General features: G+C 44.1%; 1 long non-coding RNA gene across 1 annotated transcript in view; it reads left to right on the top strand.

The window, feature by feature from the left end:
• LOC140257504 (uncharacterized) overlaps window positions 1–14,091 on the top strand; it is a 61,659-nt gene extending 47,568 nt beyond the window's left edge. The window contains exons 2-3 of the long non-coding RNA XR_011905034.1: window positions 12,870–13,016; window positions 14,010–14,091. This is a non-coding gene — a long non-coding RNA (uncharacterized lncRNA). The remainder of the gene's footprint in view (window positions 1–12,869; window positions 13,017–14,009) is intronic.
• The last annotated feature ends 4,640 nt before the right edge of the window (window positions 14,092–18,731 follow it).

Genomic DNA, 18,731 nt, shown 5'->3' with positions numbered 1-18,731 from the left:
TACCAAGGAGATGTATTGAAAGTTTAATCTCAGTAAGCATCAAAATACATTTGCCCAAACATTTTTAACAAAAGAGTGGCATGTATCATTAAATAGCCACAAAGTTAGATGAGTGAGGAAGAAAACAGGGAGTGGGAGTGTATAGTCTTACTGTATCACAGGTGCACAAAATTGTCTCGATGGAACAATATCTTATTTTTCTTCTAAAATTGAATTTCAGATGTTACCTACGTCATACGGACCTAATAATACAGAAAGCAATTGTCTCAATGATTCCTATTAAATCCGTGCATTTCCAGATCCTTATAGAGTAATGTCAGTTACAGAACAATGTCAGGCTGACGGACGCAGCACAGCATTAAAGAAAAAAAAAATCATGCACACAATAGGCCAGCTGCACATTAATAAATATGTAATGTTTGATTAAAAATATGGATCGTATTTTTCCCCCCAATTGCTGACTACCCCTAAGGCAGAAGATGTGATCTGGCTCCCACTGATGGGTTTATTTCTTGCTTGCTTTGAAAATACAAACTAAAATGTTTTCCTGTCCCAGCTGTTTCCTATTGTTCGTGTTTATCAGCTCAAAGGGTGAGCGGAGGAATAAAAAATACGCTCGCATTTCAAATGTGCCAGTCAGTCAATCTATTGTTAAAAGAAGAAAGCCTAATTGTCTGTGCTGGCAAACTTCTTTTTGGTGAATGTCCAGTTTTTAAGAAAAGCTATTCAGCTGTGCCATTTGTTTAATACATGCATAAAAAACCACATAAAATCTCAAGTTTTCTGTGGGATGGGATAGGGGGTGGGGTAAATTTCATCTTTAAGTTACAGCCTTGGAACACTGAAGCCATGCCCTAAGTGTCACAGTCTAGGTATTGCTTGTTTGATTCTTTAGTGGTCTGGTTTAGTGCCCAGAAGGAAATTTAATGAATGAATGAGAATGATTCCTTAAAACTGAACTCGGTCTCTTTCGTTAAGTCTTACACTTAACTTTTCACCTTTGTGCAGCAGCACTCCTATGAAATTTGAGAATTTGAACTCGGTGCAAAGGTGAAACTCTTTTTCAATTATGTTAAAGGAAGTTTTGTCTTTTTATTTAAGTTCCTCCTACTCTTCCCAAGATGTGGTACTTCAGGCTCATCCTAACAAGAAAGAGGAATTGGGGTGGGGAGGGAGCAGGTACTACTTTTCTGCATCATAGCATCTTCTTGTTTCCTACCCTCATGATAATTGTATTGCATAGCTCTGCCCTGTCTTTGACTGGTCTCCAGCTCATTCTGGCAGTGGTACTCTTCCAGCTCTCAAACCAAGCTCAGCTAATGAGAACTAACACTCATTTTACTCTATGCAAATGAGAGAAACTTCAAGTTGCAGACTGCTGTATTCACCAGGGCTGTATTAGGACACCTTTCTGTGGATGGCACTGTTGTCCTTTAAAAACTTTTTGAGGATTGGCTCATCAGTTGTATTGCACTCGGTAACGTGCATCTGTACAGTCTGAAAATAATAAATAGTTATCAATATAACAAGTGACTTTGCAGCTTTGCAAGGGGGTTCCCTGTATCACTGCGCTTTGCCTTTCTGTGATGGAGGAAGAAAGAAGTAGTGGCATTATCGTTCAGCTGTCACCCCGTTGTGACACTGAGATGAGATGTCACTCACAGCAAAATGGAGAGTTAGTCCAAAGGTGATCAAGGCTACACAGCACTTGTGTGCTGCATTAAACCAGCCATCACTTGCTTACAAACTTACTCTTGATTGCAGTTGGATGTTTGTGAGTTTCTGAACCGCCATGAATCAGCCTGTGTTGTAAAGCTGCATCTCCCTGCTGGGCTTTCAGTATCTTGCAGTGCTCTGAGAGTACACTCTGGTAGGCTCGTAACCAACACACTCCTTGGTGTTCCTGGCTAGTAATGTCATTCAATGTCACGAGCCACCAGTGATGTGTGGAAACCAGTCTGAGGGTCACAGTGTTGGTATACTGCTTCTGTAACTGTTTGACCTACATGTCATGCTAAAAATCCACTATGTGTTTTGGTTTGTTTGCAATGGATGATTTTTCATACCTTATTTTTGTTGTTTTGTTTTCTTTTAGTTGATCTGTAATTTACATATGCTGAGTATGTAGTATTCAAGTCAATGCAAAAGCCAGGCTACCATTTACAAAAGCGCCATAGTAAGATAAGGAACTTGAATGGTCACAGGGAAAATATTGAAAAGCAATAAAAGAAAGACTTTAACAGTAATGGGTGGATTTTAGATATATATATTTTTGTTTGTTTGTTCTCCATTTGTTTTTCAGACAGAGCAGTACATGCAGTTGTGTTCTTTCCTAGAAAGAGTTTTCATAGCCTTTCAAAGGAAACAGCGCATGGAATAGCTCTGCCCCTTTTCAGCAAGTGGTGTCAGGCAGCTTTGGCTGCATGCTGGTGAGATCAAACTGACCTCACAGACAGCCATCTCAGGAGCTTCCCTGACTTACTGGGTTTGTAGGATGAAGGCGGTGCAGATATTTTTCAGTGAAGTTGCAACCAAAAAGAATGACTAAAAAACATTTAGGAAAAAGTGCTGCAGGTGGAAGGGAAATGGCAGAGAAGCAAACAGCCTCATGGGAAGAGGTGCCAGAGGGGCCAACAGACCCACTGGGGGAATTTAGCCCTCCGTGAGCCTCAGTGTTGGAGCAGCAGCAAACCAATTCAGTCTCATGATGTTTTTAAAAATGATGGAGGACTGCGTTCTCTTCTTTTAGGCATTCAGACTGGCATAGCTGATGGAAATGGTGCCGTGAATTCTGACAGAAATGGTGCAGTGAATTCTGTAAATGCACAAAGCAGTTTCTGTAAGCCATCAACTAACATCCTGCGGCATCCCTATTACATTGTAACAGGCTTCTCCATTAAGGATGAGTAAAATTTCGGCTTAAATTCAGTAACTGGTGAACTGCTTTTGGTTGGTAGATTATGAGCTGTTCTGCAGCCACATCCCATCAAAGCTACTTGTTTGGGCAGATTTCACGAATCCCTGTTTCCTGTTTCACCTTCTATTCCACTCTCATTCCTTTCTTTTCTCTAATTAAAGAAAAACAAACAAACAAAGGCCTTCAGTACCGTGGATGCTGAATTGACATTTAGTGCTTAATAGGATTGTTCTGCTATATGATAGTGTATCAGTAACTTTGCCTAAGACCTGACAAAAGCCCCAAAGGATTGCGCTCATGAAACATTTATACAATAACCAAACTCCAGGTGGGCAACATTCATGTTTCTACGCTGTCCTGTGATTTGTGTGTTTTCTTGCCCCAGTCAGCATGTAGACAAAGTAAGAAGAGATCAAAATGGAGCAGAGCTCTCTGTGTGTACACAGCTCTGGGTCAGAGCAGTAACAAATTATGTCCAATATAAATTCCAGCCAATAACGCATATGTGAATATGAACATGTAAAGCCAGCAAACAGCAAACTCCTGTTTCATGAGCTGAAGAAGCTATTTTTAAGGCTTACCAAAAAATGATCCATAGCTCCCGCTGGAAGCAACCCAAAATGAATCCACACCTGGAAGTCTATTGCCTTATTGCAGCCAATCCACTTTTCCCTCTTCCTCTTCCCTGAAGAACAAAGTCTCACCCTGCAGATCCTTTCCTGGTTTAAAAGAACATTTCTTCACAACAGATTTTCCTTTAATATTTTGTAAAAAGGTAATATTCTCTGTAGGAAACTTTTCTGTATTTTTCATCCTTTGGGAGGTGTAACAACTGGCAAGACCTGGCAGAATTAGTGATATTATTGAACTTGTAATTGTCTAATGTCTTAGTTTTCTAGATGGAAAGTCAATACAATATGATATCCCCAAGCCAAATTAATATAATGTTAAATGTGTTGGTTTGAACTGCCTGTCTGAAATCATGCACAGCCGGTATCTAGAGCTTCTGGTGGTTTTAATGGGGGAAAGTAGGGGTGAGAAAAACCTCTCCCTTGGTCAGACTTTGTGGCAAAAAATTCTGCTGTGACTGATTTTCCTCCAGTATCCCAGGGCCTTTCCAAGAGCTCTGAAGGATACAGAAAACCATAGTGTGTTACTGCACAGGCCACATATAATACAATATCTTTTTATTATAACTAACATTTTCTTCTGTGATATCAACTTCTCTTGACAGTAATGCTCATTGCAGAATGGTGCGTGAGGTGGGTCTGTTCATTACTGTTACCATGAATATTGTTGAGCTCTGCATTTAACGTACTCTGAGTGGCAGTTTCTGTGTCACCCACTGTACAGCCCACGCACAATGGGATGGAATGTATTAAAAATAAAACACCGCTGCATTTATAAAGCCATATAAAGTATACGGTGCTGCATAGAGGGAATGTCCAAGATGTCTTTGAAATTAAGGAATGTTTCCTCGTGCTCTGTGTGATTCTCAGTCTGGAAGATAGATTTGCAGCCATGTTGTGCTTTAGGTAATTTTACTACCACCATTAGAAAGATCGGGATTCTTATAGGTCGTGTGAACCATGTGTTGCTTACAAAATGCACTCAGGGCTAAAAAGCACCATTTTGTTTTTGCCTGTGTAGTGCACACAGCCTCTACACACTGCTACGTATTATGTGATGTACCATAACATTTTGCAGTAATCAGAACAATTATTTTTCTCAGAAATCATGGCCACGCACCCAAAGTGATGGCTTTTGACATGCCACAATGGGAGTTATGCATGGTTGGTGTCAACAGTTGCCTAGACATGCTGATAATCAGCCATACTTTTAAGAGTCGTAATCAATCATTCTTCATTTAAAAAGTCAGATCTATCAGCCTGACATCGAAATGTCATAACCCATTGATCTCACATTGCAATCATGGATTCTTGACTGTTATTAATGGCATTCATCTGTGCTGGTTACATCAGCGGTTCTGAAGTTATTTCATTGGCATCATTTAAAATAGTGAAGTTAGTGGCTAAATCTGCTCATCCTTTTTCTTACTCCTCACTAATAGTTCCCATTAATTCTAACGTAGTTGTTTTAATAGTTCAAACAACCTTAAATCCAGTGTTGTCTATGTAAAAAAATAAAGCAAACTACTTGTGGGCCCGAAAGAACAGAGCGGATTGGATTCCTTCTGGGGTCATTCTGCCTCTGCTCTCATAGCTGGTGATGTCAACACGGTCTCTTGAAGAAGTCACTTGCTGCCATCTCCATGCTGCCCGTCTGTTATTGCTGTATCTCCTCATGCCATGTCACCAGGAGTAGTGACAATTCCTTATCCACCACTGTCAGAAAAAGAATAGCTTGGGAGCTCAGAAACAAATTTCAAACTCAAAGTTGCTTTGAAGTTTGATCAGTTCTTCAGTGGAGTGCAGTGTTAAAGGAATAGTAAGCGTGTCACAATAAAGGGAGGGGAAGAGGAGTGAGAATGGTGTGGGAGAGATCAGCTGCATTTGTGTGCACGACCAATGTGCTGTTTAGGCACTGATGCTTCAAATATGCATAGCCCTGTTGCTGTGGGGGGTTTAAATCTGTGCTTTAGGATTAGGGGATGGACATTGGTGTGACAAAGCCTTAACTTTTTATCTATGGCAACATTTTCTGTAATATGGAATTTTACAGCGAAGTAGATCCAATAACTGGGGAGTCAAAGCTCTTCTCTTAATGCTGAGAAGTTGCGTTCTGATTTTTCAAGTTGAACTTTACAAATGGCAATAAAAATGCTTTAAATCGCTGTGGGAAAGGAGCGGTCATGTCAGGATGCAGTGAGTCACTGCCTAACTTTTTTCTGATACGTTATTTTCAATAAAAGCAAACATGTCCCCAGTGAAGGGTTTCATGTTTAATAAGCAACATTTTCCTGGTAGGAGAATATCCAAGTGAAAAAACGTTGGCCTTGTGCAATAAGCACAAATTAACCAGGACAGGCAGACAATAGCTCGCCATGTCCCACAAGCCCACTCTTGCCAGCCAGCCCTGTGCAAGAGTCTCCCTCAAAGCAACAAGTGTGTGGAACCAGGCCCTGTGTTTGGATCAGTGCTCATCCCTTCAGGCAGAGCTAATTGGTTAATTCAGTAACGCTGGCTATTTAATTAATAAGGAAGACAAAAATTCCACATGAGATGATGAAAAGATGAAGAGCCCAGGAATGACCCTTGGTAATAATAAAAGATAATTACAACCAAGAATTGCATTATTCAGACTTTGTTATCGACATGATAAGCACTGCCATATGCCGTGCAAGCTGCGATGTGCAGCGCGGTGATCCTAGGGATAACAAAAGACTTTAGGTAGAACTGCTTGCTGTGTATTTCAATGCGAATGTGGATTTTCTGTTCAAAAAAGAAAAAATGCTTCCCAGAAATAAGGATGGGGAAACATTTAGACCATCCTGTACCCTGTGTTCAGGTCAAACAAGGTACATGGAGGATCAGAGAGTCCCTTTTAATGTGTTCTGTCTTCCAGGGCAGGAGGGATGTGATTCACCAGGATGTGATTGAGGGAAAAGCCCAACCTAGCACCTCAGCTCCTGAATGAGAGCACTGAGTGCGGGCATCTGGGTGCCTTGTAGGAATAAGGGTTAAATTAATTATGTGCTTGTTGTGAAAGAGGAGTAATCTGCTGCGAATTAGAATTAGGAAATGAAGATCGGAGCTTAAATTTCAGCTCTGCCTTCCACTCCTTATGGATCTCGGGCAAGCCAGGTGTAGCAGTGGATCCAGTTCTTTTACCTCTTCAGACTGCAGATCCCTCATGTAGGAACCATGGCTTTATTTGAATGTGGCACAGGAAGTCCCTTTAGGGCTTCTTAGGCAAAACTAAAAGTTTTATAAAATGCTGCCCGGTTTCCTAAAGAATTCCTGAGCTTTGTTGCTCATTAAAAGTCCAAATCTAAGAAGCCAATGTATTTGATTTGTAATGAATGTAACCCTTCAGTAAGATCACAGCTGCAGTGTTACAGAATCAGTCATGTAAAGAATAGACTCTGCAAGAAAACCTGCCTTCTCTTTTTCCTCTTTAACCTCAATAGAGCAGTTCTTTTGTTAATTACAGTTACTGCACACTGTGATATTGAAGTGCTCTGTTCTCAAACATATTCTTATTTATTTTAGTCCTTTTTTTTCCCAGGTAATGAAATGTCAGAACCCTACTTTTTCTGGTTTTGTAGTATGTTGATCAAAGTGACCTTTGCTTTGCAGCAGACACAAATCAATATAGCGCTCTGCAGTATTTGACAGATAAAGGTGCAACATATAATAAATGGCAATCACTGACGAGGAGAGCAAGAAGATACCTGCCAACTTCAGTTCATACCAGCAATTTTCAGACAATGCCACATGTTATGTTCAAAGTAAAATTCATTTGTCCATCTAATAACAGAGATGGGGGATATTAAAGGACTCGGTTTTGTTAAAGAAATGTTTCATCTCACAGTAATAATTCAGAGTCCAGTCAGTATCTACAGTGGTTGGGTGCAAGTAAAGTTATTACATTTTGAAGACAGGTTAGAAGAGCAATTTTCCTTGCCGTAAAGGTAAGGAGGGGGGACGTTACCCAAGAAATGAAATAGTAATTATATATACACATACAAACACAGTCTCTCATTCTCTCCTGCACATATACAGACGCACAAAAGAAGTGTCTTAAAATCCTCCAGCAGCCATCCGCTGTTGTGTTTCACAGCTGGTGGTTTGATTTTCTCATATTCTTCGTAACCTGATGATAAGTTCTGTACAAATGTAACCAATTTCTGTTTAAATGCTTAGTGGCAAGTAGTATCTACAGGGTATCTGCCAGGGATCTGAAGTCGAGTGGCAGCTTCTGCCTACTCTAAATGAAGTCTCTGCACGGCCTGTAAAGTCTGTGATGGCTTTTTCTTTTACTGTGGCTTGATGTCTTATTCTCAGTGATGCAAATAGCTTAATGGAAGGATTTTGTCCTAAGAGAAAGAAAAGCTGCATTTTATCCATGCTGATGAGTTGTGCCAAACCTTATCAAAAGTGGTGGCTGTGCAGCTGCCTTTAACTGCTGGACAAGCCAGCCCACAGAGCAGAGTCATGGCGAAGCATAAGGCAGGCTAAACTGGGTGACCCGAAACGTTCCCCATCATGGGAAAGTAAATGCAGGAGAGGGATTTCACTTGTTGTCAGCTCTGTGAGAGAAGCAGCAGAGGTCAGGTCTCTCTGTCCATTTTGTGGAATTCTGGGTACTTCATACAAAGATTCTAATGCTGTCTGATGACTTCTAATTCTGTTGGTGTTATTTCCTGTTTCCTAACACAAAATGATGCAAAAGCCCCGTTGGCAGGACCTGCTAGTGAATGTTTGTTTGGACACGTAGGAATGATCTGTATTTTCATTTCCTCATGGGAAGGTATTATACATTATCACTGGAGGGCCTTCTATGTATGTATAATATTTGTACTTTCAACTTGCATTTGACTGCTCATTTTTTATGTCATTGTGGTTGAATTGGAAGCTGTGATTTGGGGTCTGTATTTAGCAGTGTTCCTCAGGGATCGGTGCTGAGCCTAGTCTTGTTCAACATCTTCATCTTGATGAGTTGATGGTGTCCACCCTCAGCAAGTTTGCTGATGTTATGAAGCTGGAAGGAATGGCTGACACACTCAGAAGGCTGTGCTGCCATTCAGTGAGACCTGGACTGTCTGGAAAGTTGGGCAGGGGAACCAGATGAGGTTTAACAAGAGCAAGGGTAGGATCTTGCACATAGGGAGGAATAACCCCATGTAACAGTACAGGTTGGGGGATGACCTGCTGGAGAAGAGCTCTGCAGAGAAGGATCTGAGGGTCCTGGTGGACAACAGCTTGGTCATGAGCCAGCAGTGTGCCCTGATGGCCAAGAAGGCCACTGGTGTCCTAGGGCTAATTAAAAGGAGCATGGCCAGCAGGTCAAGGGAGGTGATCCCCCTCCTCTGCTCTGCCCTGGTGAGGCCTCATTTGTCCAGTTCTGGGCTCTCAGGTACAAAAAAGACAGGGGTCTCCTCAGGGGATGTTCAAGACCCACATGGACGCCTACCTGTGCAAGCTGAAGGGAGCCTGCTTTGGCTGGGGGTTGGACAGGGGGATCTCTGGAGGTCCCTTCCAGCCCCTTCAATTCTGTGATTTGCCCATTACAAACACAGTGCTGCTTCAGCATGATGTCCAGAACGTGTCATCTTATATTAATGTACAAAATGAGAAGTCTAGTTCTAGACAATAAGTACCTTAAAATAATGGTAGGAATCTCTTAAATTTTGCACACTTTTTATCAATTATCCTCCTCCTTTTTAATAGAAATATTTTGTTTTTCACACTGGTTTTACTGACTCCACTGTCAGATGATCAGTACAGTACAGTTTGTGCTGCATATGTGATACAAAGAGAATTTACCTCCCTCTTCTACCGTTTTTGTACTACTTTATCATCCTTTCTTTATGAAAGTTTACCTTTGCTGTTTTGTCTTGTGGTGGGTTGTTAGTTTGCTTTTTACTAAATACTGAGCAGAAAGCTTTCATCCACAGGAATAGTGGGGTTTTTGCTAAGCTGCTGAATGTGTGATTAACCTTAAACTGATCCTACTTCTGCGTACCATTTTTCCTGTGCCCTGCTACATTAAACTGTACCCATCATTACCTGTGAAATATAATGCAGATTTGTTCACGTTAACCTATTCTGAATTTCTGAACTTCTCTCTCAGGCTCGTGTAAGACATGCACTTATTTAATTACTACACGTTTTGCCATTCAGTAATTTACTGCAAAACAGCCGCTTTGCCGTGGTTGTCTGTAAGGAAATGTTAATACCTTCTCACCTCTCTAGCCTGGGCAGTGTCGCTACACAGTTCAGCAAAGCTTCTTTATCGTAGAGCATCCTTGTATTCGAAATGACCAGGTAGAAAAATGTTTCCATGCCAAGTTATCACAGTGTGGCGTGTTGTTGGGTAACTGGCAGTTAGAAGATGTTAATTCTCCCTAACGCTGCGTTGAGATTTTGTGTGGGTTTGAGGGAGCGTGTCTCTAAACATCATAAACTTGCTGAGGGAATTGTCACCCCAACTGGCAAATGGTCAACTGCGAGCAACAGATTTATTACCTGACATAATTAATTGCCTAGATAGTGACATTTCCCATATTATAGACAATTGTGAATTATGAGCCCAGCTGCTAGCCTTCTCATTCACTGAAATCGGTTGATAAATATGTTTATTTGAGGTCAGCTCGGCCTCATCCATTAGAAATATTGTTTTTCTAAACATTACATTGATTTAATTTAACTCTAATCAATTTAAAATGGTTCTGACAATTAACAAAAGCTTCAAATATGACCTTAAAGTAATAGGATTCATTAGCTATGTTTAGGATTAAACTTATCCTAATAGGGCTATTTTTCTTCCGAGGGCATGTAGTAGGCCGATTGGTGGTCAGTCAAAATGAAATCAATTATTATAAATTATACAGTTTGGGTTGATTCTGTCATGCCTGCTAATTTGTATAAATAAGGACCTCGCACAATAGAAGGCATTTATTAATAACTATCTGTATCCCAACCTGTATCACACTTTATGTTACAGCTGCAGGATCATCTGTTACCCATGAAGTATTATATTCTCCACTGCTAGGCATATATGCTAATTAAACCCATAATTAATTGTAACAGTTATAGTTAAAGTCAAAATGCTGACAGCCTTTTTGGCGTATTATTCATGGTAATCAACTGATTCAAAAGGCAACGTAATCAACAATTCCTGCACTAGCCAGGGGATCATAATGCCAGTGACAGCTGGCACCCACAGGTCTTTGGATACAAAAGGAAATATAAGCCTCTGGAAGTGAAATGCTTCAGTACGAGCAGGGCCTATTGTTTTTCTGAGACAAAATACAAGCATAAGTTGTATTTAAGAACTGAATCCTTAATGCAGTGGTTAATAGAAATGCACAAGAGCCGTGCTCCAGAGAGCACGCACTGCCTTGTTGGGTCAGGGGCAGCTCTGAGGGTTCATGTAGAGTCTGGTTGTACCCTCTTACTGATCCCCTCTACCTCCACACTCTGCAGCAAGCTGTCTCAAATTAGCAGTGAGAATTCTAGAGGAGGCTTTGAATGCCATCAAGAATGAGTTTTACTTGCACTGTTCTCATCGAACACTGAAAGTTTGACAGCATCCAAAAGGCACATCCTCTCTCTGGGTATGTTGTCTGCAGGAGCAGAGCAGTAGGCAGTGCAGGGAATGTCACATTTCCAACAGGTATCTGGCTGTATGTCAGCCTTTGACCCTATGAGAAATTCCCTTTTATTTTGTTCCCGCAGTGGTGAATTCCATTCCCACAGCAGCCATGAGAGAACCAAGGTGAGGAGAGGAAGGGGAAAGGGAAATGTGTCATCATCAGTGTCCCCAAACACTCTAATATTAAAAGCTTCTCTGAATTGAGGGCACGTATTAGGGTGCCTCTGGAGTAAGGAGAACTCTGCAGTAGGCCACCAGCAATGGAAGAGGCCGTAAAAGTTAGCAGCCACTTCTGGCAATCAACCCTTGTGACTGAGGTGCGGGGCCAATCATGCCTTTGAACCTATTGCATCCACCAGATCGATGCCTCTGCTTGGAGCCCTGGTTGCTTTCCTCCTCACTTTAAAGGCAGTCTCGCTATCAATCATTGCATGCGACCTCAGATCACAATCTATTTCACAGTCTTTCTTGGTGTAGTCGAGCACGCTCATGGCCCATAGCACCATGGAGCCAATGAGTTTATACGAGTTTATACACAGCTTCAGATATGCTCCTTCTAAAACGAGGTTAGCCATAGTTTCATTACCAAGATTTACACTGTCAGCTACAGGGATGCCCATCCAATCCTATAACACACAAATTTATGGCCGTCACAAAGAAATTTTTATTGTTAGAGCTCATATACAATGTGTGACATTTGTGACACATTTTTTAATAAAATATATTGTCCTTGTGATTTCTAATGCTTAAAAAAAAATGAAATAATAATCAACTTTTAGCTGCAGTTTCCCCCTGGTTATTGAGCTGAACTTAATGACTGGATGAAAAGTATTTGTCAACACAACAGCTGGAGAGCAACACTTTCTTGTAGCTTTATGTCACAGCATATGCCAGCCACTCAGAACATGTGATAATTCAACTGGAGCTGGTACTACAATAGCAGATGGGTTGAAGCATTGTTATTCTCACTCTAGCTCCCAGCCCTTGAGGGATCACTAAATAAAATCAAAGCAGATGGACCATTACAAGCTCATTTGTGTTCACTACAAGCACCTCAACCTCCAGTTGTGATATACTGCACCTTTGTATAAAATGACATGTATGGTAACATGACCTAATGAAAATAGCATCAGACTTGGCAAGTGAGGAATGAGGCTGGGAAATATGCACAGATCTATTTATCACCGAGTTCTTACCTTGAATAAAGGGTTCATTTTTCCCTTCCTCCTCCCTCCGTGTTTATCATTTTATTTCTGCCTATGTTTATCGTGTGTTTTCCCCCACACTTGTAAGAACTGAGAGGCGGCCATTGGCTCAGGCCGTAGGAGGTCTGGCACGTTTCCTGTCCTCTGCCAAGAGTGAACACTGCTAACCACAGTGCAGAACTTGCTGTTATTTCTGCACGCTGCTGACAGGGGTGTTAATGAGGTGTCCCGCAGGTGGAAATGCTTCCACCACCCTCATCCCAATGTCTGCAGCCACGCAGGTGTGTGAGGACAGATGGGCACATGGTTATTGGTGATTACCTTTCCAGTTTGGGTTTTTCATATCATCTGCTGGCATGTGTGATTTTGTACCAGTTTCCTCTGACTGGTTTGAAACAGCTTCTGCATGCTGTTCTAGAGACAGGCGTGTTCAGTGCTAAGTAACACATACTCTGATCTCGTTACAGGCTTTGGGATTTCTTTTCTGCCTGTGCAAACAGGTAAAGTGGAGGCAGCCCATGAAGTGCTGGGGGAGACCGAGATGATTTCACATTTGCCTGGATACAAGATCTGCTTGGATGACATATCGAAAGTGTTCCGTAATAGCTCTGCAGGTAAGCTGGCTGCCATGGGACCCCATCACAGCTGCTGCTGCTATGTGTTAGGGGCCCAGACAGGTGCAGCAATGGAAAGCAAAAGAATTGCTTCAATAGCAACCCTATTGAATACCTTTGAAGTTCCGTGGCTTCAGTGTATGATTAGAAGAAAGAACCTTGTCTGGCTTCCTTTGTGAAGCAGCCTGTTGCGTAAATACCATGAATGGGTCAGCTAACAGCTCTCCCCTTAGCCAGAACCCTCTGACAGACTCAGGGGTGCTGCTCCAGGTAGCGTGTGCTGCCTGCATGCCCTGCCACATCCCCGGCCTGCTCGCTGCTCTTCCTGAGCACTTTCTGTTGTGCAGCAGCTCATCCTCACCAGTGGAGCTGCCAGACTCCATCAGAAGCGTTTGCAGGCCAGGTCAGACGTCAGCACTGCATCTTATCTGCTGGCCAGCTTTCCTATCAGCACAACTAATTTGCTGAGATAGTTCTGTTTCCTGCCATCAACTGTAATAAATCAACCACTGTAGCTTCATTGAGGTCTCTGCTAACTAAGGAGCTGCCCTTGAAATTCTCAAACTATATGCAAGGAGGTGGGGGGGAACCCTAATTTGCTAAATATAAAGAAGTTTGAGATAAGCAACTTGATATTCTGGGTTGTGCTGCATCTTTTCATTCCTGTCTTAATGGCTCATTCTTGCCAGAGTCACTTCAGGCTGGGACAAGAGCAGCAAAGGCATCAATCACTCCTCTGGAAACAAGTCTTCTGAATAATGTGATCTTGTATGTGTGGTTAAACACAGGTATATGGGGCGAGGGGGGAGAGGTAGAGCACTTGGAGGAAAGAGGGGGTCTGAAATAGCATCTCCCACTGTTGTGGCTGTTGAAGTAAGGAGTGAGGACTTTTTGTACTGAAAGGTAACCCTCTGTCTGTAGTTGTGAATAGGAGTTGGACTCTGTGATCCTTACGGGTCCCTTCCAGCTTAGGTTATTACATGACCATTGCAGGTAGACGTGAAATGAAGGACATGAAGCATCCCAGAACATGTCAACTAAAGCAGCAAGAACTCTGGGGCAAGAGAAAGGTTTAAGAGCATTCTGCTTTTTCCTTACAGCAGTACCAAGCTACTGAGCACATAGTAATAATCATAGAGCCCATTCCAGTACCTAACCACCCTTTCTGTAAAGAAGTTCTTCCTAATATCCAACCTGAACTTGCCCTGGCGCAACTTGAGCCCCACTCTCACTGTAAGAACCTTTCAGGTACTGGAAGACGGCAATAAGGTCTCCCCTCAGCCTCCTCTTCCTCAGACTAAACAGCCCCAGCTTCCTTAGTTCTCCAAGCCCTTCATGAGCCTCGTTGCCCTTCTCTGGACCTGCTCCAGTACCTCCATATCTTTCTTGTGCTGAGGTGCCCAAAACTGGACACAGTACTCGAGGTGAGGCCTCACCAATGCCGAGTACAGGGGCAGGATGACTTCCTTAGTCCTGCTCACCACACCATTCCTGATACAAGCCAGGATGCCATTGGCCTTCTTGGCCACCCGGGCACACTGCTGGCTAATGTTCAGCCGTGCATCAATCAGTTCCCCCAGGTCCATTTCCTCCACACAGTCCTCCAGCCACGCCGCCCCAAGCCTATAGCGCTGCCTGGGGTTGTTGTGGCTGAAGTGCAGGACTCGGCATTTGGTCTTGTTGAACCTCATCCCATTGGCTTCAGCCCAGCTCTCCAGCCTGTCTAGATCCCTCTGTAGGGCCTCGCTACCCCCAGGCAGATCCACACTCCCAGCCAATTTAGTGTCATCTGCGAACTTACTGAGGGTGCACTCAATGCCCTCATCAAGGTCATCAATAAAGATATTGAAGAGGACAGGCCCCAGCACCGACCCCTGGGGAACACCACTCGTGACCGGTCACCAGCTGGATTTAACTCCATTTACCACCACTCTCTGAGCCCAGCCCTCCAGCCAGCTCCTTACCCAGCCGAGACTGTACCCGTCCAAGCCACGGGCTGCCAGCTTCTGCAGGAGAATTGCATGGGAGACAGTGTCAAAGGCTTTGCTGAAGTCTAGGTAGACCACATCAACAGCCTTTCCCTCATCCAGCAGATGGGTCACTAGATCATGGAAGGTAATGCTGCCATTGATGGCCATAAACTTGGAAGAGACTCTGTATTGTTTTGTTCGGCTTTGCTGCTGTATGCTGATGTTTATCTTATTTCAAAGAGGGATTTCTGTTCTTTGTGGAATTTCAGAATGTCTCCCTTTTCTTTAGGCTTTTTCCTGCAGAAAAGCATCGGTTTGGGAACAGCTTCACCGGGCTAAAACTCAGTTGCACTGCGTGGCAGAGGGCAGCAAGGTGAGCCAACACTCCGCAGCACGTCTGTGTTCATTCAGACAGGCATTTGACAGAAGGATGTTAATAATTGTACGTCCCCTACCCTATCTTTAAATATTCAAAGAAAAAGTCACAGAAGAACTGATAATGTGACAATAATAATGAGGCAGAAGAACAGCACTGTAGCGTGAACTCATATATCCCTTGGTTTCATTTACATGTGTAGCAGCTGCTTGTTTCTCCATCATAGAAAGATCATTACCTGGCTTGTAAGGAGAGAGGGGAAGTCTGTTCACCTTTGGGCAACTAGCTCTGCATCTATGAATAGTTCTTCCCCATCTCATTACACATGTAATTGCTGCATTATAATTTATTCATTCATTGATTTTAATGTAATAGATGAGTAGAAAGAAAATTACCTTTGCAAATGAATTTGATAGGTGGGAAATCTGCACGGTTTAAAGCAAAAAACACCAACACCACAAAAAGCCCCACAAACCATTCGGTGTGAGGTACTGCCTGGTGGATGGCAGCACAGTGTGTGAGCACTGGCATACAGTCTGGGCTCCTTAGAAAGTGAAGGTGAATCTAGCTGACTTCAGTGCTGGTGCAAAAGAAATGGCTGTGGAACTTAACTTACATGCAGTTTATATTTACATTCTCAGGTATGTGATTTCTTGATGAAATGGGGAGCCAGCTGAAAATGAGTGATAAATAGGATGAGAAGAGGACTCAAACATCGGAATCATGAAGGTGGGAAGTTTGCAAACCATCTGGGGAAGCCAAGGCTGCCTTTCTGTTAGTGGTGGTCTTCCCATTTTCAAGCAACTTTCAACTTTTCAACTTTCTGATGCAGATGGTCGAGGTACTGACGCAGGGTGGGGTGTTGCTGGACCTTATTCTCACCAACAAGGAAGGACTCATTAAGGAAGTAAAAGTCGGGGGTAACTTGGGTTGTAGTGACCATGAGATGGTGGAGTTCGAGATCCTGAGCGGAGGAAGCAAAACAAAAAGTAGGATTGCTACCCTGGACTTCAGGAGAGCCAACTTTGATCTCCTCCGGGACCTACTTGGGGCCATCCCATGGGCCAGGGTGCTAGAAGGCAAGGGGGCCTGTGAGAGCTGGCTAGCATTCAAACGGCTCCTCTTCCAGGCTCAGGATCGGTGCGTCCCTGTGACTAAGATGTCGGGAAAAGGTGCCAGGAGACCTGCGTGGATGAGTAAGGAACTCATGTGCAAGCTCCACAGAAAGAAGAAAGTACACGATATGAGGAAAAAGGGTCTGGCCACTTGGGAACAATATAAGAATGTAGTCAGGGACTGCAGAGATGCAACCAGGAAGGCTAAAGCCCACCTGGAGCTGAATCTAGCTAAGGAGATAAAGGATAATAAAAAAGGGTTTTTTAAGTACATTAACTGCAAAAGGAAGGCTAGGGAGAATGTGGGCCCCATACTAAGTGAGGGGGGTGTTCTGGTAACGGGGGATGCTGAGAAGGCGGAAATACTGAACGCCTTCTTTGCCTCTGTCTTTAGTGAAAGGGCTCTCCCCCAGGAATCCCAGACCCTGGTGGTTGATGAGAGAATCTGGGGAATGGGAGATTTCCCTTTAGTCAGGGAAGAGGTGGTCCGTGAGTGCTTAGGAAACATTAATGTCCATAAATCATGGGACCTGATGGGGCGCACCCGCGGGTGCTGAGAGAGCTGGTGGAGGTTATTGCTAAGCCGCTCTCTGTAATTTTTCAGAGGTCTTGGAGAACTGGGGAGGTGCCTGAAGACTGGAGGATGGCCAATGTCACCCCGGTCTTCAAAAAGGGCAAGAAGGATGACCCGGGTAATTATAGGCCAGTCAGCCTCACCTCTGTCCCAGGGAAGGTGATGGAACGGCTTGTTCTGGATGCCATCTCCAGGCAACTGGGAGTAAAGGAGGTTATCAGGAGTACTCAGCATGGGTTCACCAAGGGGAGGTCGTGCTCGACCAACCTGGTGGCCTTTTATGAAGATGTCACTCGCTGGGTGGACGGGGGGAGAGCGGTAGATGTAGTCTACCTTGATTTCAGTAAGGCTTTTGATACGGTCCCCCATGACATCCTTATAACAAAGCTGAGGAAGTATGGGATAGATGAGTGGACGGTGAAGTGGATCGAGAATTGGCTGACTGGCAGAGTGCAGAGGGTTGTCGTTGGCGGTGCGGTGTCCGGCTGGAGGCCTGTGACTAGTGGTGTCCCCCAGGGATCTGTACTGGGTCCAGTCTTGTTCAACATCTTCATCAACGACCTTGATGAGGGGATAGTGACCACCCTCAGCAAGTTTGCTGATGACATGAAGCTGGGAGGATTGGCTGTCACACCTGAAGGCTGTGCGGCCATTCACAGAGACCTGGACAGGCTGGAGAGCTGGGCAGTAAGAAACCGGATGAGGTTTAACATAAGCAAGTGTAGAGTCTTGCACCTAGGTAGAAATAATTGCATACACCAGTACAGGTTGGGGGAAGACCTGCTGGAGAGGAGCTCTGCTGAGAGGGACCTGGGCGTCCTGGTGGACGACAGGTTGGCCATGAGCCAGCAGTGTGCCCTTGTAGCCAAAAAGGCCAATGGCATTCTGGGGTGCATTAAAAAGAGCGTAGCCAGCAGGTCGAGGGAGGTGATCCTCCCCCTCTGCTCTGCCCTGGTGAGGCCTCATCTGGAATACTGTGTCCAGTTCTGGGCTCCCCAGTACAAAAAAGACAGGGATCTCTTGGAAAGAGTCCAGCGGAGGGCCACAAAGATGGTGAAGGGCCTGGACCATCTCCCCTATGAGGAGAGACTTGGGGAACTGGGTCTGTTTAGCCTTGAGAAAAGAAGGCTGAGAGGGGACTTGATCCAGGTTTATAAATACCTGAAGTGTGGGAGCCATAGTGGCGAGGCTGGTCTGTTTTCAGTGGTGCGTGGGGACAGGACTAGGGGCAATGGGCTGAAACTTCAGCATAGGAAGTTCCGCACGAATGTGCGCAAGAACTTCTTTACGGTGAGGGTGACGGAGCACTGGAACAGGCTGCCCAGGGAGGTGGTGGAGTCTCCTTCTCTGGAGATATTCAAGACCCGCCTGGACGCCTACCTGTGCGACGTGGTGTAGGGAGCCTGCTTTGGCAGGGGGGTTGGACTCGATGATCTCTAGAGGTCCCTTCCAACCCCTATAATTCTGTGATTCTTTGAAGCAGTGTATTGACATCACTCCTGCCTGCCGTCAGGCTCTGACTGCCTTGTCTGGCTGGGCTGGGCTGCACAGGAGGGCATCACAAAACATTTCTGAGCCCTGCACTCCAGGTGAGACGCTGAGCAGGACAGGGGCATTACAGGCAGGGGGGGAACAGCCCCATCAGCCCTGCATCCCAGCACAGGAGCAGCAGCGCTGCAG

This window comes from Excalfactoria chinensis, chromosome 11, assembly GCF_039878825.1.
Source record: "Excalfactoria chinensis isolate bCotChi1 chromosome 11, bCotChi1.hap2, whole genome shotgun sequence".
NCBI lineage: Eukaryota > Metazoa > Chordata > Aves > Galliformes > Phasianidae > Excalfactoria > Excalfactoria chinensis.
Note: the sequence above shows the minus strand (reverse complement) of the source record. Positions and strands in the feature narration are given on the sequence as shown.